General features: G+C 41.7%; 1 protein-coding gene across 3 annotated transcripts in view; it reads right to left on the bottom strand.

Annotated features, from left to right (window-relative positions):
* ERBB4 (erb-b2 receptor tyrosine kinase 4) overlaps positions 1-21,822 on the bottom strand; it is an 833,408-nt gene that overhangs the window by 698,627 nt on the left and 112,959 nt on the right. The gene's annotated exons all lie outside the window — the stretch shown is intronic.

Below are 21,822 nucleotides of genomic sequence, written 5' to 3'. Positions count from 1 at the left end.
CTCTCTGTGGGCACAGGTGCCGTTGCCCCAGCCACCGAGTTCATTACTAGAAAGCCAGAGAAATCGAAGCTCGCTGTTGTGACGCAGACACAGGGATAGATTTGTATTGGGTGCTTCATTTTTTAATTTTCTTGTGCGTTTTTGTAGACTCCAAGTCTGGAACACTCAAAAAGGAATACGGGGTGGGGGTGGGGAGCAAGAACAGACAGTGGAAGATCATTGAATGCAGTGGGAAAGCGTTATGTCTTCTGTGCAATGAAAGTGTTGTGTGTCGCACATCAAGGCTCTGACAGCGCTTTGACACCAACCACAAAAGTGTTGCCCAACTTGGTGAAACTGAAAGAAAAGAGTTTCCCAAAGGGAAATTGATGAAATATCATTCCCAGTATCTTAAGTTTTTGCAACTCTCTTTCTAGAACAGATCATCCAACAGCTTACAAAGTATGAGCCAAGGTTAGACAAATGATCAGCGTGCATATGACAGCAAAAATCACATTAATTGTTCCAAAGCATGCCAAATGCAAACTTTTACCTTTCAATAAAAAGTGGTTTGTATCATTGAAAGCTCTGTTGTGCTTTTCTTTTAAGGCAAAATATGTTAATGTCCAAGTTGTTTTTTCTAAACGAAAACCTTGGTATTCCAGTTAAATTGCCGTTTGCACTTGGCAATCAATAAGCAGGTTATGGGTTGCAGTTTGGGCACTCAGCTTCTAAAAGGTTCATCATCACTGCCCTATGCCATGGCTTATTTCTCATCAGTCCATAACTTGCTTTATTTACATGTTGGACACTGACTTTATTGTCTGTCACTGATTTTGTTTCCTGCTTACCTTATTTATGTATAGGCTTAATTATTTTATTGTTGTTACTGCCCAAATTTATACTTATAAATTTATTTGTTTTTGAATTTATGGGAAATGTTTTTTTTTTAATCACTTTACGAAAAAGGAAGAAGTTCTTGTGTAAGTGGCATCATATTATCATCCCATAATAACAGTAGGAGTGAGGACCTCCTTGTCCAACCCAAGGCCTGCAGGCAGGAATCATGCACACTTCTTGGCCTGCAACTTTCCCCAGAGAGCTTCTACTCTCTATCTTAGAGGTGCAACTTCACAGCTGTTCAGTTCAGTTGTGTCTGGCAGGCCAAAGGGCAGAGTCTGGCAGGTCCTGGTGGTTCAGGTGTGGGTCTTGATGAAGTGGATAGAGACAATAAGTTCTCAAGTAAAGTCTGACTATCAACACATAGTTCACAGCATGGTTACCACAATCTTTTCCTCAATTTTAGACACAGAGGAGAATGCTGTTAGGGATACATTGTGAGATAGCCTTCCCCACCTCCCTTTGCTTTCAACCTCTCACTGTAAGAGGGAGGTTAATCACTTTGAGATGCTTCAAATTGCTTTGAGATGCTTCATAGGAAGTGATTCGTAAATGAAAAATGAAATGAAATGAAACACTCAAATCTTCTGTGAAGACCCAAGACCTGGAACCTTTATGCCCTCCTTGATTACCGTAAATCTCATGGCTTGGTGTCCTGGTCTTCTTCTGCATCTACTATCTGTTTGCTTTGGTGCTTCCAACCAGCTATCTCTGCACACGTGGAACATAGTAACAGTGCTGGGCCAAAATATTTTGCTTATTTGTGGTGGGCTTTTAAAATATTTCAGGGATGGGGTGGGCCAATGAGAGCAGCCAAAGACCTCCCCCTGTCACCAAAGTAACAGCCCCCCAGCACTGTTCCATTTGGGACAGTCTATTGCAAGTGGGGAGAGCCACATGGAGGCAGGGGGCGGGCAGTGCTGCTGTCACCACTTGAAGGGGCAGGGAAACTTTTGTAGTTAAACATACAAGTGCTGCCATCCTCATGGGAAAACTGCTGTCCCCGACAAAAACAAATTATTTTCCCATCAAATCACCAAAAGTTGCCATAAATGTCCCCCAATGTTGAGGTGGAGGGATATTATTCAACCCAGCACTACAGTTGTTGTTGTTGTTGTTGTTGTTGTTGTTGTTGTTGTTGTTGTTGTTAGTCAACAACAGAGAAGGGGGAGCTGACCACATAAGGCTTTAAGAATGGCTCCTTTCAGATAACATAAATACATTAGGTACACACTGATAAATGAGTACAGCATAACTTTTTTGTTTGTTTGTTTGTTTGTTTAATTTTATTAAAGTAATCTTCAATTACAAGTTTCATCCCCTTGAAAAAGACAGCTAGCACAATATTTGTGTTTGTGAAATCATGATCCATTTCCAGGGTGATGACCAATGACAAAAAGCAGGTTATGATATAGGTTGGAGAAAGGGAGATGGAAACTCTGGTTGCCACTAGGCAGCTGGAGCAGGGAGGGGGACACACCTTACACATTAAATTTAAATAGTCCAATATAAAGTTCTTTGTGACAGTATCTAAAACCTCCTTAAAAGTCCATCTTTAATGTAGACGTTTCAAATGATTGCACATACTAGAAAGCTGGTAAGATTAGACTTGGTGTTTGTTACAGCATAACATTTTAAGGTCTTGTTTCCATGAGCCTTTAATTCTCATTTTTAGTCTGCTTTGTAAGCTACCAAAGAAAATTGTTATCTTGCTGTATCATGCCATATTTTAAAAAACCCTAAATGTTTTACAGCTGTCAAAAAAACGTAAATCTTTGCTTCTGTGAAACTTCTACATTAATGGGATAAGGAGAACCAACAATAAACTTAATACAAACCAGCTTTCTTAAGAATCAAAACATCAAGGCACTGTATTTGTATGTCTAAAAAGGAAAGTGTGCTCTTCAAAAGCCACCCAAAAGAAAAGAGCAAGCAAGCAAAGAAAACCCATGGGTCAACCCCACAGCAACCTATCCCTTTGATTTGCAGCATGCTCTGCTGTACCCAAACCTGTCCTCCAAATTTCTTGAAAGTTTTCTTTCCCTGCAAAAGCAGCTTCTGTTTCTCTGCTCCATTCACAGGGAGCCTTCGTTTTTGAGATTTCTGTGAGTGTTGAGTTTTGAGCTTACCTTACAGTGCAAGGTGGGTCGTGCCGCCTTCCTTTCCATTAAACCCTTCTCCAGTACTCTGCAGGCAGCAAGCCTATCCCACGTTCCCCGATCTGAGAAAGCGCTACGGGGAGAGCTCCCTCATGACATCTTCTGTGGGGCTTTAATTAAAGGGCAGGAAGATGGGGAGGCTTGCTACCAAGTGCCTGAGATTGGTGTGCTCACTGATTGACTTTACTCCTAAAATAAGTTGACTTAAGGACGTTTAATTATTTTTATCTTTAGAGAAGGCGGTGGAAGATACGTTTATCTTTTTTAGAAAAGGAAGGACTTCGATTAAAAACAATGTCATGTATGAATATCGTGTAGCCCTTATAAAGGTACAAGCTGTGTGTGGAAGGAGAATGGGGGGAGAAATTAAAGGAGATGGGTAGAAATACTTTGAGAGGCATTTGGGTGGGGAAAGGGAAAATATGAAAGAAAAAGGCTTTTCTATTTAGAGCTTCTGGGAAGCAAATCCTGCCTCAAATGGGAAGTTTTTCCCAATACCTTCAGAACAAATGTCTGTACTTAAGCTTGAGGTAAGCTCAGCTAATTAACTCATTGCCACAGGAAAATGCTGCGATAAAGAATTTAGCGCTTTCCTAGAATGGACAAAATATCTGTAGAAAGTGATGTCTGTAACTGACAGCTGATTATGCCAAACTCTGCTTTCACCTGCTGCCATTTTGTGCCTGGATCGGCCCCTGCACCAGCACTCTGTGACAGGTGGGCCTCAATAATTTCCGGGCATCTCAGTGGAACAGAAAGTTTGAGAACAACTCCTCTACCACCCAGTAATATGATCTCTCCCCAACTAGAATAATATCTTAAGAGATTACACTGAGGAAAAGATCAGGTAGAAGCTAGACAGGATCATCAGATTTCAAGCGCATTTTTCCTTCTAGGCAAAATGTTTTATGTATCGTCAGGGCATTAATTCCACCAAGATAGTCTACTGATAAATCAGCTTTTCATAACTACTCTGAGTTTTCATTTTCATGACTTGGCTATTTCAAAATCACTATCATTATAAGAAATAATGTCTTTGGCTTTACAGATTCAGTGCTGGCACAGTACAATGTGTGTGTACAGCTGACAGCTAATTAACCACATAGCAATGCCAAAACCCTATTATTTGCAAGAGGGGGGTGGGTGTCTGTCTGTACCAGACTAACATTGTTCCTTCCACATCCCAAATACAAAAGGCATGAGATGCTATCTTGCATTGCACTCCTTCTTTGTTAGTTTAGGTGATGGTGGAAGATAAGAAAAAGTCAGTATGCAGTGGCTTCCTGGCATGATGCCACCATACGCTTGAAGGCTGTTCCCTCCCCACAAAAATGGCTGAACACAATTGTGACCATGTTGGAACTACCATGCTAGATATGGAACTACCATATTTTTCTGTGTATAACACGCCCCCGTGTGTAAGACGGGGACTCAAAATTAAGAAAATGGGGGGAGACTGCCCTCATATATAAGACTATCCCCCCCCTTTTTTTTAGTAAAAAAAAAATCCCTAGTCTTATACACGGAAAAGTACGGTATATTCAAAAATAAGCAAAAAATGGAAGGAGAAAGTCGGAGAAATGTGACAAAGTGGTGATTTCCCCCCACCTCACGTAGATCATAAAATGAACTCATGCTAAGAGGTTTTGCCTAATGGAGAGCTGTTCTACTTGTACATTTATATTTCATAATGCAGCAACTGAAGCTTGACCAGTGAAATACAACTGCTTAGCTATGATGCTTGTTTTGTGGGACAAGCACAGCAGCAGCTTTCGAAAGGAAACTTCAATATCATTTTGCTAAGTATTCATAAGCCGATTTCTCCAAGAGTCATTCCAGTGTTATTTTCTCCACTGTACACCAGAGTTACAGAAAACTCAAACTCATGACTGCATTTAAATAATAATAAATGAACAGTTATAATGGAAGATGCAGTAAACCTTACATATTACAGCAAACAGATTTATTACGGTATAAGCTTTTGTGAACTTCAGATATGTGAAAGTTTATTCCAGTTTACAAAAGCTTGTGTCATAATAGAAATACTAGTCTTTAAGGTGCAATGAGACTCTTTGTTGCAACTGTTACACCAAACTACCATGACTACACCTCTGGAAGTTACTACATTCGTTTTAGATGTACTGTTCTCTCTTTCTCTCTCTCCTGGATATACATTTATATGCAAATGCAAAACCAACAATATGTTATTCGCTGTCACTGAAGAAACTTGCAAAACTCTCTTCTCATTTTAGCTTCGTGAATTTTCACATTTGGGAATGTCTTCAGAGAGTGTGCACCTTACTTTTAAATGAATTGTAAGAAGCTGCCACCAAGGATCAATACAAAAAGTGGCATTACTGATCAAGTGGAAAAGCTGGAGAGAAGAAACTGACTAATTTAGGAGAAGAAAGGGATGGTGACATGGTCAAAGGATGGGAAATGTAGAAGAAAAACCAAGGGGGTGGGGACAAGGGTGGCCAAGGAATGAAGAGACCAGGCTTCATCTCTAAGCCTGGCTTCATTCTGATCTAGCAGGATTGTTCCTCAAATAGAAGTCTCCACCCTGAAAGAAAGTTAAATCTGGGACACCAGAGGATGTTGCAAACCTTGGACTACACTGTCCTTTTGAGGAATGAAAGCCAAACACCCAAGAACTTTATCTTCTATATGGCCAACCACTCCACGTTCCCGGCCAACTTAAGCTTAAGAATGCAACAAAGTGGTGGGTTTTTTTAATGATTATATCACATATATCTGCTTTGTTTCTTACTAATGCGGTAAAGAAGATGAAGTAGCAAGAATACCATGACTAGGAGAACAACAACAACAAAAGGCTTTGTATATATCATACACGGTATTTGAACTGAAGGCACCTCAGAATGATTTCCTCGACAAAGCCAATTAATATATTGGAGAGAGCTCACTTATGCTACCTGTGTATCACTCTGGACACTATATTGGGTTAGTGCATGTCCTTACTTTTAGGAAAGAGACAGATGTGCTGTAGAGCCAAAAGCAGCTCAACAATGCCTGTGACTTTCTCATAAGTAATCATGGAACTTAAGCCATAATTCCACTCTATTTCCACATTGTGATTTTAAGAGTCCTCTCAAAATACGTATTTTAAATTTATATTTTCCTTTAAATGAGATGAGGTGAAAAACTTGATCAAGAGATATATTTCAACCTGCATGGTTAGCCTTAAACATGCATATCAGGTCATTTCGTATAGGAATTCACTAAGATCACATTCCTCAAGCATCCCTACTATGCTAAAAAAAATGGGCCAAGTGTCTACCGACTTCCAGGTATGACGGTGAGCACCGTTTGTTTTTCGCTCTGCAGTTTGTTTAAGTTTTTATCATTTAAAACACCTTTTGAAGTCCTAATTGTTCTAAAATAGTTTCTTTTTTATTTGCTTGTATTACAGTAAGCAAGTGCATTTTTTATATTGAGAACTTTTTATCTTATTGTCTGTTTTGGCTGTGGTGTGCCTGCATGTGTGGTAAGAGTCGCCCTTTGCTTGGCATTCTTTCTTTGTCTGTTTTGGTTGTATTGCTGGATAGGATACTCTCCTGCTGGCTGCTGAACTGCCTAGAGTTTCTGCTTCTGTCTAGGCTTCTTCTGGCTGAGGAAAAAAATAGAATCATAGAATCATAGAGTTGGAAGAGACCACAAGGGCCATCAAGTCCAACCCCCTGCCAAGCAGGAAACACCATCATCTTGCCAGTGTCTTGCCAGTGTCTTGCCAGTGTCTTGCCAGTGACGGTGTTTGCAACAAGAGAGGAAAGGTTCCTGTCTTCGTTTATCCCCATCCCCCCCCCCCCATTTACCCCTGCAGCTTTCCTTTCACTGGTGGAGTTGCTACGAGGTGTTACTAAAATAATTCCTGATGTCCAGGGGGAAGATATGAATTTCAGGGGGGTGCAAAGTTGGAGCCATAAACCTTTACTATAAAACGAAACAAAGCTTTACATTAAGATAATGTATTATCACTTATTGATAAGACTGGCAAGAAGCATCGACTCCCACTACATGCCTCTTAACCAAGAGTGGAGAGACATGAGGGTGTGCTTTGAGTAGCTCGGGTGCTTGTGAATGTGGGTTATTTTATTTATTCAATGTGCTATTTTGTTCACGCTGCAGCAGGCCTCAATGGAGGTGCACTGCATGACTGGGCTCTGTCACCATCTGCGGTGGTTGCTCTTCGATAGCAGCCAGTAAGTGCACAGGTCACTCACCCCCAGCTGTTGCTCAGTGCTGGTGGCCAGGAACCGCAGTGTGTACCATTGCACAGGCCGTTGCTGCCCATCTGTGCCCCCAAACATTCATTTGAGGATTTCTCCACCCTACAGTCGTAGCTGGCAAAGAGAAACAGACTAGCAATTCCCCACGGCATTATGACGAGCAGCATCTAAATGCTCTGTCTTTCAAAGCAGGCATGGTGCACAGTCCATTGGTAGCTAAAACAGGCAGATACCAAATATTTAATTTCAAGTCCTTCTGAGACACACAGTGACGTCATTAACAAGGTACTACCATGTGCCTGCATTATTCTTAAGCACTTCTTCATACAGCACATAGTCAAACTACACACTCACTCTAGCAGAGGCAGGAATGGCCTCCACTGGATGGCTTTAAAAAGGATTAGACAAATTCATGGAGAAGGCTATCAACGGTTACTAGCCATAATGGCTATGGTCTACTTCAGCAATAGAATCATAGAATCCTAGAGTTGGAAGAGACCACAAGGGCCATCGAGTCCAACCCCCTGCCAAGCAGGAAACACCACCAGAGCACTCCTGACATATGGTTGTCAAGCCTCTGCTCAATGCCTCCATATGCCGGCTGCTGGAATCCATGGGAGGGGAGCGGGCTGCTCTGGTGCTCATCTTCTCCTCCCTGGTTTCCCACAAAGGGCACCTGGTTGGCCCCTGTGAGAACAGGATACTGGACTAGAAGGGCCACTGGCCTGATCCAGCAGATGCTCTTCTTATGTTCTTAAGAGACATGGGGAAATCTATGGTATCGGACTATTAGATCATGTTAGGCCGGTCCTACCATTGGGCGGACATGGGGGTAGGATCAGGGAGGATGAGCCGGTGTTTGCAGTGGTGCCACACCCTCACATGCACCAGCTGGCTCCCCTGAGAGTGCCGCATGTGTCCCAATTTTCATCAGAGTAATGTTGGAGGGTATGTGTTCTCACCACAGCAGTCCACTGCTTTCAAGAAAGACTTTCCAAGGCAGGGCAATACCAGTGTGACTCGCTTCAGTTACAAACAATAAAAGTAATAAGTGAAAAAGCATCTAAGTATTCTTTTGAGAACATTCAAAACCAACATTAGCATAAATATTTTACTAAATGCAAGCAAATTCTATGTAAATACTCTATTAGTTCCCCCCCCCCATTTTTGAAGCAGAATGCGTGTTAAGTAACAGCAGTACCCAAATGGATCTCAGCCCTTTTCAGAAATGTGTTGGGGGGGGATGCCCTTCTTTTCCCCGTACTACAGCCTCATCCCTGTTCACCATGCTTGTAATGATAATATATTAAGAAAATGAAACTGCTTCTCTCATTTACAGCACTTTAAAGTCATTCTGTAAACTCAACACATTAGTCAGGGTTATACGAGGACCTAAAATTAGGGCACTTGGAATATGATGGACTAACATAGTAAATATGATGGTTTCATAGAACAATGGGGTACTTTGCAGATAGTCAAAGAAGCAACAACTGGAGATGGGCAAATGGTGTCCCCAACTTCAAAAAGGGGGAAAGGAAGACCCTGGTAACTACCAACTGGTGAGCTTGACATTGATGCCAAGCAAGGTCCTAGAACAGATTATTGGCTCAAAAATGCACCAGAATGTGTATAAAATGTGTATTTTAAGATTAAATACATACACTTAAAAAAAAGTGAATTAATGACATTTAAAATCCACAATATAGAGATGAATAAGAAAACACTGCAAATCTGACATGGACTGGAAATAGACTAAATAATCCAGCCTGAATGATAAACACATAGCTTTGATGATTAATAACATTCATTGAGAACCATTTAGCTTACAGCAGGTAAACACAGTGTGAAGCAAAACTGCTTTGCTTGCAAGCACTAATCGGAACAATGAAATGTTAAATTATGAAAAATTTAAGTGAAAATTCTGCCCCATGTGGTACGCAGGTGTAGTTATACAAGTTCCTCTATGTATGAAGACTGTGCCTTTATCTGTCATACCACTTCCTCTTCCTTTCTAGAATGTACTCACTGCATTTTTTCTCTCAATACGAAACTAAATGCAACATTAAGTCCTCTCTTAGGACATGGTATAGGGAAGTTTCCCGCCTTTTATCAGAAGAACATAGAACATTATACAAGACTATCTTGCTGAAGATCAGTGTTAATTGTCCAATGCCTGTGTAAAAAGCCTGGCTTTGAATTGGCAATGACAATGTCAGTCAAATTTAAAGGGGCAGAGAATTCCAAAGCTAGGGTGCCACCAAGAAGACAAACCACCAAAGTGCCACCATCAAATACATGGATTTCACTGTTGGGATGCTGTGGAGATCTTAACTCTTGGGCCAGGCTGTATTAGTAGAAGCACTACTTCTAGTACTTAGGTTTCAAGCCATTCAGGGCTTTATATGTCCTCTGTAAAAATATTGAATTTGGACCAGAACAGTACTAGCAGCCAGTGTAGATCTTTGGGAACAGTATGAGTCTGACTAGCAAATCCACCTAAAAGCTGAGCAGCCACATTTTGCACATTCAATACATATTGTCCTGCGGATTGTTCAGCTTTTAAAATAGTATGCTCACCCAGAGCATAAGTACCCGGTACTTTGGAGATGAGAAACTCTGACCACCATTATAGCAAGAATAAAGGCTTTGAAGAGGCCCAATTGCTTACCAGCATATAAAGAAGCTTTTGGAACAAAAGTCATTCACAGTTCTCTATAAAAGAAGGTAATTTAAATACCACATTGTCAGGTTAAAAACAAGGGATGTTTTCATACTTTTAACTGTGAGCAAGTAATCTTTGGAATGGTTTTCAAAGACAATATCTGAGTAATAAACTCGCATTTGGTTTTCGAAAAAGAAACAGGTTTCAGTGGCCATCTTTAAAAAGACATTTTAAATACAAATTTATGTGGTCTTAATTACCCAGACTGCAGTCTGGAAAGTTAAGGTATACTCTGCACTATTAAAACTATATACACACTAAAGTCAACAATTTTGGCTTTGAGAACAAAGCAAGCAGCAGCCCTTTACAATTCCCTAAGGACCACATGAGCAATTTTAAAATCTTGTTTCCATCATGGACTGAAGTTCAGATCATGCTCCCTAAAGTGCCCCAGTTGTCTAAAAATGCTACACTTAAAGAGTTACTTTATATTACTGTTTTCAGCAATATATAGTATTACATCAAAACACATTTCTTTTCCCCCCCTACGAGACTGCAGCCTTCCTATGGGATGGCTTTAAAACAGCCAGAGCTACGTAGCCCATAGCGCAGCTGAAAAGAAGGTTTGTGGTTGTAGAATCCATTCACAGAAAAATGAAGCAAAAGAAGTTGGAAAGACTTTTTCATTTGTCTTATACCAGGGGTAGGCAACCTAAGGCCCATGGGCCAGATGCGGCCCAATCACCTTCTCAATCCGGCCCAGAGATGGTCCAGGAATCAGCGTGTTTTTACGTGAGTAGAATGTGTGCTTTTATTTAAAATGCATCTCTGGTTTTTCTCTGGTTTTTCTCTGGCATTTCTGGTGGGGCATAGGAATTCATTCATTCCCCCCCCCCCACAAAAAATATAGTCCGGCCCACCACATGGTCTGAAGGACGGTGGACCGGCCCATGGCTGAAAAAGGTTGCTGACCCCCTGTCTTATACCAAGGACTCAGAGTGGATTAGCAGTGCTGAAACAGATGGGAAATGGGTCCTGGTCTCAAACACACTTGAACCACACACACACAAAATCTGCTCATGCCAAACCAGTCTGCATGACAAAACAAATACAAATGTCATTCTGGTACCAGAGTTCAGCCACAAAATGGTGCCTTCCTCCCCACCAGGTAAGGAGGGACAAGGGAATATCTACATGAGGAGCAAGTGAGGGAACAAAGATCTACATTGTGATTTGCTGCCCCTTTGGATCTTGCCACCCAAAATTTAGACTGGTGAGGAAGAAAGGAACCGCAGATGGGGAAGGAGCAAGAGACAAGAATAACAAGGGAAGAAGCAACTGCAGCTGGGATAAGGACTAAGTGATTAAGTCAAGAGTTTCACAAAGGTGACCTGGGAAGAAATTCCTGGCATAAGGGGAAGCACAAGAGAACGGACGGACACAATCTATTAAGAGAAGTACAGAAGGTCACAAGTCATGAGATCAGATGTGTAACCCATCTTCTTCTATCCCTTTTGCCTCACCAACATTTTCCCCAAATCAGCTCAATCTGCTATACAGTTGTACCTTGGTTTTCAAACTTAATACATTCCAGAAGACCGTTCCAAAACCAAAGCTTTCCAAAACCAAGGTGTGTTTTCCCATAGAAAGTAATGCAAAATGGATTAATCCATTCCAGACTTTTAAATACATACTCTAAAACAGCAATTTAGCATGAATTTTACTATCTAACAAGACCACTGATCCATAAAATGAAATCAATAAACAATGTACAGCAGTCACATAATCAATCAATCAATCAATCAATCAATCGGTAGCTGAACTGGGTTCCACGCAGGCACAAAAACAAAACAAAAAGAGCCACAGAAACACAAACACAAAATAGCAAAAACAGACAGACCTCAGCGTAACACTCAAAAGAAAAGTGTGGCATTCAAAACAGAAGTGTTACACTCAAAACAGAGCATGTTTGACTTCCGAAAAAAGTTCACAAACCAGAACACTTACTTCCAGGTTTGCAGTGTTTGGGTTCCAAGTTGTTTGAGTACCAAGGTACCACTGTATCTAATGGCCTAAGCAGGTCCTCTTTAGCTACCTGCAGGGCAATTATAAATGTTCCTGTGGTGGAGAAGGTGGGGAGGGAGAGACAGACAGAGAAAGATGGCTTGTACATATCTCTCCCACTAACTTGCTAGAACAGCTTCCCAGGAGACTTGTTTACTAATACAGAGGATAAGGGACCTGGTGTAACGCCATCATCATTTACTGCACAATTTCACAGCAGTTTGAGAAAAACTCACTCTACTGTAGCAGTGATTACTGGCCATGATCTCTGCATCTGTTTTCCTGTTTAGATCCTGGGAAATTTGCATTTTTTCACTTCATCCAGACTAGTAAACAACACAAATGGAAGACAAATCAATTGTTCTCACTTTTTCTTAAGTTCAGAATATCCTGCAGTCTTTTTCTGCTGTTTCATAAATTAGAACACAGAAACTTTATTTTGATTAGGTTGTACAGTATTATTGCTAAAAAAAAAATAGTGAGGGAAGAAAACAGCCCATAGTGTCAAAATGAGCACTGTTTTTACCTGATGGTTCATATCTGTGAGTATCAGCAAGAAAGGTAAAAATAACAACCATCCAGTACAGTATATGACGAAATAGCCAGGCATAGATTCACAATGTGTCCCACTGGCTAATGCTATTTTTCTTTGCCATTTCCTGGCAAGGAGAACTGGAAAACCCTGGCTTAATTATCCCCATCAGTCTCCCAGACAAGAGTTTTAGCTGCTGTAAACACTCCCTTGATAGCTGATAAGAAATCTGCTGAAAAGCTTTTTGTGGGGGGTGGACTGGGGGCATCATGGGTACACCCATTAATCATAGTGCAGTACTGTACATGTGTTGCCTAGAGAAAAGACACGGAGCTCCACACAACCTGGCCAATATAAGGACACAGAATACCTGGGTTCCCTGCGCAGGCTGGGAATATACAGATGGTCAAGGGACTTCCTGGCGAAACATGATGGCAGGTCACTTAATACACATCCACCTTGGAGAAATATACCTGTGTGTCATACACCCCCCTTTTTAGTCATTAGTCTCCACACGTTTAGGATTGTGGAGGTGGGTTGCTTCACCTGTGTCCGTTGCAAGCCCCAACCCTAAGGTGCCTTTGTATTGGGGGCATATCTGCCCAGTGAAAAGTGCCTAACGATGGCTAAGTACAAATGCTTCAAACAGATAAGGAGGAATGAGTCAGTGCTGCTTTGCTGAACAGAGTTTGGCTGCAATTTACTCTGGATTGGTAAATTGAGGGGACACTTTGTTATTATGGTTGTCAACATTTCTCCTAAGATCTTATTGATTATATTCCACTACTGTAATTTGGCAGGTCTTTTAAAACTCAATTACACTCTGGACAGTTATTGTTCTAAATAGTAGAAAGTTCCACAGGGTCAATCGTGCAAAAGGGAGGGGAACTATTTTAATATTTCATATAAACTGATGAGAGGTTTTATCAAGTTCTCTATACATTTTGTTATTTAAAAGGGAGGGAAGGAAAGGAAAGCTTCTGGAGGTCCGTAAGATCCCCTCTTCTGAATTAGACGGCTGTAAGTGCTAAACAACAAACAACAATCACATAAAAAGTTTCTATTCATGGTATGCACACCTGAAAAAGTTAATTTTTAATATAGATATAATTTACTAGGAAAAGAAAAGGTGGGTGAAACAATTCCATTTCAGAAACGGCCTTTTATGTGCTTTTTCCAGGTTTACACGTTATTCTTTTTAAAACATGTTATTAGTTTTAGAAATATCCTGTAAATTCACACTGCCATTCAAGGCAAGGTTAGCACTCTGTTCCAGATAAGCCATCTTCACATAGATAAGACAACATGCAGATTGAATTCAGTCTTTGAACACTGAATAGTTTTAAAATAATAGAAAACTGTGTATAGATCAAAAAGAGAACAGAACCTCACTCTCTGTCTTCTGTATAAGGCAATCGCTGTGTGAAACATTTAGATAGATAAATGAACCCATTCAAAATCAAAATTATCATCATTAATCATTTGTTTGGTGGTGCCAGCAGTATATGAGGCAATTTCCAGAAACACAAGAAGGGGCAGTATATGCTCCCCAGATATCACACACATCAGACAGGGGTGTGTGTGTGTGTGTGTGTGTGTGTGTACACACATATAGGTGATGAAAATAGAAATTCTCAGTTTGATGCATAGGATGTCTTAAAGCTACTTAACATTGGGGTTTTATTGAAACCATAACTGCAGAAGAGATCTCGATTGCATTTTGAGCCTCCATAAACTGATCAGCTGAAATAAGTTTCCCAAAGCTCAGGACAAAATCAAGCCAAGGTGAAAACAGGCCCTGCAGAAACAGCTGGTGCAAAAAGCCAGAAAACAAGTGGAACACAGCTGTGGTCAATATCCACAATACCCTTGACCACCAGTTATTTATAAAATGCTCCCAATGCCATAAAAATTGGGTCATTGGAACCCTAAGGCACTATAGCAGTTATTTTGGTCTGCCTCAGAAAAAAGCCTTCACTACATTTCCAAAACTGTCACATGGAAAGACACTGGGCCTGTTATCTTGCACATATTTCATTTTTGCATTTTAGGTTCTGTGCAAAACATATCCTACCACTCTCAATGTCGCTGCACTATAGCGCCCCTCAATCCTGACCAGCGGCTATACTGGCTGGGGTTCAAGGGAGTTGTAGTTCAACAGCACCTGGAGAGCACCAGGTTAGTGAAGGCTGCTCAGGGCAAGTCGGTGTGGAAAGGGTTCCCTGAAGTTAGAACATTTGAGAAACTTAACCACAGGGAGGGAAATACCAATATTATGGTGAAGCCATGTGAGTTTTGGCTCTCTGCCCACCCCCAAACATACATTCAGAACTGGCCGCCTTCAGGATAAGTCCAGACAAGAAGAATGCTCTCTCCAGGGAGGCCTGCCCAACACCAACCTTGCCACTGTTTCAGCGCCAAAAACCTTCCTGTTTTCTTGTGCTCCAGTGGCAATATATTACACGGTTAAATCTGTTTTGATAATGTTTATGTGATTTTTATTATTGTGTTATTGTTTAACTTTTGTTGCAAACTGCTTAGTTTGTTAAGGGTGGTGAGAAGTGTCAGGGGCCCCTTCTCCCCTCACAGAACTGTCACAGCTTCCAGAGATCCCTGAGGAGAAGGACTGATTGTTAAACTGTTCTAAAAACTGTAGCTCTGTAAGGAGAATAGGGGTTTCCTAACACACCCCCAGCATCCTGTACAAACTACGCCTCTTAGGATTATTTGAGGGAAACCATGACTGTGGCGAGTGGCACAGTAACGCTATAAATCCACAGTGCAGATGAGGCACAGTACTCAACTTGTTTGCTTTTCCATAGAAGAAGATGCCCTTTTCGTCTCAGCTGCTCAGGTGGAAAACTGGGGGGGCTTTCCGATTTCCCCTCAGCTTCCTGTCCATCTCCCATTTCCCCAGTCAAGCGGAGGCCTTTCCACAGAATGATATTCAAATGCTACATGCTCTAGCAGAGCCGATAAATGGCTGGGCTATAATACTGTTATAAGTTTGGGGGAGAGAAAGACCCCCCCAAAAGAACACCCAATAAATTAATGCATGCCAGGATCTAGCAAATGTTTGGAGCACTGAGGGGAGTTACCTGGCATAGAGGCGTTAACATGACAAGAGGTGTTGCTGACCCCCAGCAGAAAGCAATCCCTGGGGCTGGGCAGACTGTGCTCAGAGGGGAAATGCGCCTCTTTACAACAAGGCATGGGGTAGCAGCTGGGGGAGAGGCCTTGCTTGGAGCAGGGGGTTCCTGCCAGCAAGGAAGGGGAAGAAAGGGCAGAACTGTCTTGGCAGGCTGGCGGAAGGGAGCCCACCACACAAAGAGAAACTTCACTCTTGTTGCCCCTCCCACTTCCGCCTCTGGCTCCACCCACCAGGTGGGCGCGTGGCCCTTGGGAGATTGCTCAGGAGGGAAGGCGGCCCTCCTGCGGGAATGCATTCAGCACCCCTGCGGTTTGAATTGAATCCAAGATAAAAGTAAATTCAAACATTGCTTGCTGTTCCTATTTCTAATAAATAAAAACATGAACAAATGACTCATTCTTATCCAACAATCCGCTGAATGGAAACCTGGAGGTATTTCAAAAAGGGCAGCTTTTTCAAAGAAAATGAAACTACGGAAGGGGAGGATATTATATAAATAAAGACAGATTTCCTTCCAATAAATTCGTTCTCAACTTTCATATTTATTTCCCTTAAAAATATTATAAAGAAGGACAGCGGACTCTGCAGAACGGCATTTCATCTTATTACAGGAAATTAAATGTGTAGCTGTTTTGCAAAGGGCAAAGAATGCCAGGACGCTTTCTCAGGAGGCAAAACAAGGCCGGGTCCAGCACTGCTTGGGATGGCAGACTCAGCTGTGTGAGCAGACTCTCAATAACCCCCCCCCGCCCCGCCCCCACCCCCACTTGCACACTGCTCTACCTTTCATGTCTGCTTCGCATTTTGTGCATGCCAGCAAACTCCATTCACCCTCACTTTCTCAAACGGAAGACAGGAAGGAAAGACTTTTAAATTGTGAGGCTCTGACTCACATTGGCTTTTAATACAGTGCTGCAGAAGGCGCTCAGCCACTGCTTTAGGGGGCTATGAAACCTCAAAGCTCAACTTTTAAACTGATATTCAGATTACAACCAGACTGACTGGGGGCATTTGCCTGCTTGCTAATGTTTTATTCAAGCAGAGCTACTCTTTAAACATGCTCAGAGATTGCAACTTACACCTGTTCCCTGCCAGAACACAAGGCAAAATACCAAGGCTGACATTAATAATAATGGCCTTCCCTATGTGTTGCTGTCTCTTCAATATTCTGAAGAGAGGTGTGCAAAGAAAATCACTATCTTTCATGTTGCAGAAACTGTGACAACTACAATATTGCCAAATGTCTCTGTGTAAAGAAGTTGACCAAAAAGATAAGACATTAATGAGAATATATTTGAATTTAATGAAGCTGGGACACGGACACACACACACACTGTAGGCAGTACAACAGGGGCCAGCAAACTAAGGCCCACGGGCCGGATCCGACCCAATTGCCCTCTGGATCTTGCCCACAAACGGTTCTGCTATCGCCACTTGGATCGGTGCAATCACCATTTTTAAAAAAAAAAATCAGGCGCCATTTTTTTGTGATATCCCCCCCTCCCTCACCGCAGCAGCGTCTCCTCCCCTCCCCCCCTTCCTGGCTTCTCCCTGCCCTGCGGATGAAGAGGGCTGGGCTTTGATAGGAAGCCTCACTGCTTGCCCGCCAGCCTCTCCCCATGGCTGTGCTGTGGGCAGGAACTTGGTGCACCTCTTGGCCCCTCGCCCCCTGCCCGCTGGCCTCTCCTCCTGGCCTCGCTCTAGGCTGGAGCTTGTGGCATAAAGGAGAGGTGCTGCCACTGCCGCCGGCTCCCAACCACAGGCAGAGTGGCAGAGGAGGTAGGCAGGGGGAGGGAAGGGGCTGGGGGGAGAGAAGCCTCCGCCTTCCCATGTGCAAGCTCCTGCGCAAGCAGTCCGGCCCACCACTAGGTCTGGGTGACAGTGAACCGGCCCCCTCCAAAAAAAATTCCTGACCCCTGTAGTACAATTTCACTACTCCCATCTGCTATTTATTACAAGGATTAGCTACTTCTCTATAAAGTTCTGTCCTCAGGAGTCTTGAGACTACATAGGAACTTCCATTTTTCATAAATGAATTTATTGTTTTTGCAGCTACAAGAATGTCCTCCTAAATCATTTATAAATAATAAAATACCACACAGCAAATAAAAAACAAATGTCCAACTTTGAACTGGGCCTGGAAACTGATTGGCAGCCAGTGCAGTTGGGCCAGAATCGGTGTACAGTGGTGCCTCACAAGACGAAAAGAATCCGTTCTGTGATTCTCTTCGCCTAGCGGTTTTTTCACCTTGCGAAGCAAGCCCATTGATGGATTAGCAGATTAGCGCTATTAGCGGCTTTTAGCGGCTTATCGGATCAGCTGATAAGCAGCTTAGCGGCTTAGAAAAAGGGGGGAAAGGAAAAAAAACCCGCAGGAACTCGCAAGACCTTTTCGTCTTGCGAAGCAAGCCCATAGGAAATTCGTTTTGCAAAGCACCTCCAAAACGGAAAACTCTTTCGTCTAGCGAGTTTTCCGTCTTGCGAGGCATTCGTCTTGCGGGGCACCACTGTAATACGCTCAAACTGTTTTGCCCCAGTCAGCAACCTGGCCATTGAATTCTGCACCAGTTTGAGTTTCCAAACTATCTTCAGAGGCAGCCCTTCATATAACTCATTGCAGTAAGAAACAATATGGATTTTGGAGTTTTAGCTGTCCTAGTGAAAACATACCCTAATATGGATTGAGGAGGAAAGTGATTCCATTTTACTTCCTCCATCACAGCCCCTAGACCTATTTATCTGCAGTTTTGCAGGGTTGTTTGTTTGTTTGATCAAAGGGCAAATTCCAAACCAATTGCCCACAAAACACTAGGGTAGATTAAGTGATTCCCAGTTTTTTAGTCACTTGATGCCCTGGAGGGAAAATTGCTGTAAGATATTCTTCTGAAAGTTGGTATCCTTCTGAAAGTTGTAGCTACAGCTGGATTTAATTCCGAGAGAAAATGCAAAAGTTACAGACTTTACATTTGTTGTAATTGGGAACATTTAGTCCACTCTGGAAGAGTTCCCATACCTGCAAATTTCACTCACTTTGGCCAAAGGAGGGAAGTTATAGGTTAGGGTTAGAGTCCCCATTAAAACGATAGAGGAACACAGAGCTACATATCCTTTAGAATGTTTTGGAACCCAAATTACAGATCAAAGAAGTGAGAACACAAAGTGCACCAGAAACATCAGAGTTTTCAAAAACACACAGATACACACACAAGGAAAATCTTGAGGCTACTGCACCTCTCTTAATAGGGTATCTTAATATGGTTTCATGAGAAAATTATATGCATTCCTAAAATTTCTTCTCACGGCCCTTAAAATGTTCTCAAAATAATTGCTTAATGGGGTAGTTTAATTGGGTCAAGTTGCCCCATTAAACAAGGCTAAAAAGAAGCATTTAAATCATGGTCTCATTAAAAAAAACTTCTTTCTTAAGAGTATAATAATAGAAGTTTAGCCACTGTAAGAACAAATGCATATCCATTCCCCCTCTTTTAAACTGACACATTTTAACAAATTTTATAGATCACTTGATTGTAACAAAACCAGCAATTTACAAGAAATACCATATAGTCATGATACATTTAGCACTTCGGAATTTTCCTGATGGTGTTGCATCATTTTTGTTCTTAATAATGAATTGGCAAGATTACTTATTGAAAACAATAACACATTTCGATTAGGAAACCAGTCAATCTCATTTGGGTCAGTAGCCATGCAGAATAACAATCTCTGACGTAGCACTACTGTCTGAGACTAAAATGTGGAAATTTCTTTGCAGCAATCACAGTCTGCACAACCTGGAATTGGTTACAGGTGTCAAACGACCTGTATAAGCAATCACTCTACGGTGCCCTGCAGATCAGTTCTACTTCCTTACTAGTTAATTATCCAAGCTATTAATTGGCTTTCTGATGGAACTGCTTTATTGACTTAAGCAGCTTGACTTTCCTCCTTGAAACTAGACCTTTCTAGGATGGACCGTATCTTAGAGGTAGAGCATCTCCTCTGCATACAGAAGGTCCCAGGTTCAATCCCTGGCATCTCCAGGTAGGACTTGAAGAGACCCGAGTGTGGAATTCTGGAGGGCTGCTGCAGCGGATGCAGAGGATCCTGAGCTAAATGGACTTCATCCAGGGCGGCTTCCTTTGTTCCTTCTACAAGACCAAGTTCCATATGAGTCACAACAGTGAATCTACAAATCTGGTTGTTTAAGTGGAGAAAGTTACAGTTGATGTTTGTTTAATATTTATGGATGCATCTTTCTTGAAAAATATGTAGAAAGATAAGCTCTTTTGTGCATAGTTTTTTTTTAAAATCTTTTCTTGCTCTAATGAATATTACAATGAAGATAATTCATTCTGCTTATATGTGCATTTGCTAGGTACAATGTGCTGTAAGTACATGATTGTCGACATTTCTTTTCAAAGTAATTTAATTCTTTTTAAAGGTTAGGACAAAATTAAGATTAAGACTTTACCTTCTCAGTACCCTTCCTCTACATTATTGTATTTTTAAAGAACTTATTGCAGCAATAGCAGAAAAGAACAGCTATATGGCAGTCATAGAAAATTAATGTGTTCCCTTGTAGTGAGTAGCAAATGACCCATACTAGCATGAACAGAAGAACACCCTTCGCCTCCTGTCATAGAATCCTCAAGAAACAAGTTGGCAGGGCCATCTTTACCCGGGATGCAAGGGGTGTGGGGCACACGGGCACTGAAGCCACCTAAGCTCTTGACTATCTACCTGTTATGAAATAATAAATAATTTTGATCAAGCTAGAAAAACAAAATTCATATATACCTAGGTATTACTGAAATGTATACTTACTGTTTAACTAAAGGACTTTCGACTTTGTGCGCTCATTTACCAAAGGTGCCAGCGGTGGCGCTTGTCATTCACAACGATGGTGCTTGTCAGAGTCAAAGACGGCGCTTGTCATTCTCAACAGCGCCGTGCATGCAAAATTAACTCTTACATCAAAATATTATGTTCCATGTTGTATTGAGCTGCAATGTGGCAGCGGGGTCAGCGGCACCTTTGACATGACTGGCAGGCAGGCAGCGCAAGATCAGTTGTGTCAAAGGTGCCGCTAATCCCAAGTAGAACATTGCAAATTGTGTTTTAATTTCATCACTTACAGTTCAAATTCATTTAAAGAAATCGTTAAAAAATACGTTTATTTTCGCTAATTGTCGGCATTTTCTTTGACCAACTACTTAGGGCTCTACTACACATGCGTTTTAGCACACGGTTTTAGTTTTCCATTTCCGCAAAAATGCACCTAGAGCACACACTATGAATACCGTGAGCTGCATTTTTTCTTCATTTTGGGGATAAACTGTATTTGGGGGCGCTTGGTGGATCTTTGCACCCCAGCAGCGCATATGCTACAGACCGCCCTGCAAGTTGGAGTTTGGGACTGCCTAATCCCAAAATGTGCTACAATGGCATCTACTGTACAGTGTAACAACAAAATATACAATACAATCCTATACACCTACTCCAAAGCAAGTGCTACTGAATTCATTTGGACTTACTCCCAAGTAACTGGGTATAGGATTGCAGCCTCAGTGCCCCTTTGACTGCCTCCTGATGTAGAAATCCCCTGTTTCAAAACAGAGGAAGGTGAAGGGTTATCTTCATGGGAAGGTGGTCAAGGGGGCACAGAGGTTACAATGCTATACCCACTTAATGTTGGGATCCATCTTAATATTGCGTTCTAACAATAGACCCAGAAATGTTGAAGTTCGTCTTGCTGCAACCTTCCAGATCTACACCAGAGTTAAGGGAGGTCACTAACCAGGGTTTTTATGCTGTTTTAGAGTGCACAGATGCTGAAATGTTGTATCTGCATGTCTCATCAATTTCGTGCTGCAGCAGTATGTTTGTAGTGGTTGTGGATTTTGCAAGGTGGTCCCTAATCTGAGTTATTTTAGTCAGTGCTAAATTGAAATGTAAAGCAAGCTTGAGAAAACCATTGTCAAAATCTAAAGGGCCTCCCTTTGGCAATTCTTTAGAGACTTGTAAGATTGCCAAGAAGCAATGTGATTCTTAGAGTAATTTATAATTGGCTAGGAACATACATGTTACCAATACCAGAAAAATTGCCTTTATTTTTATGTGTTTCATTT

The sequence above is a fragment of the Podarcis bocagei genome, assembly GCF_964188305.1.
Source record: "Podarcis bocagei genome assembly, chromosome: 1".
NCBI classification, from domain to species: Eukaryota; Metazoa; Chordata; class Lepidosauria; order Squamata; family Lacertidae; genus Podarcis; species Podarcis bocagei.
This window is presented reverse-complemented; position numbering and strand designations above follow the sequence as displayed.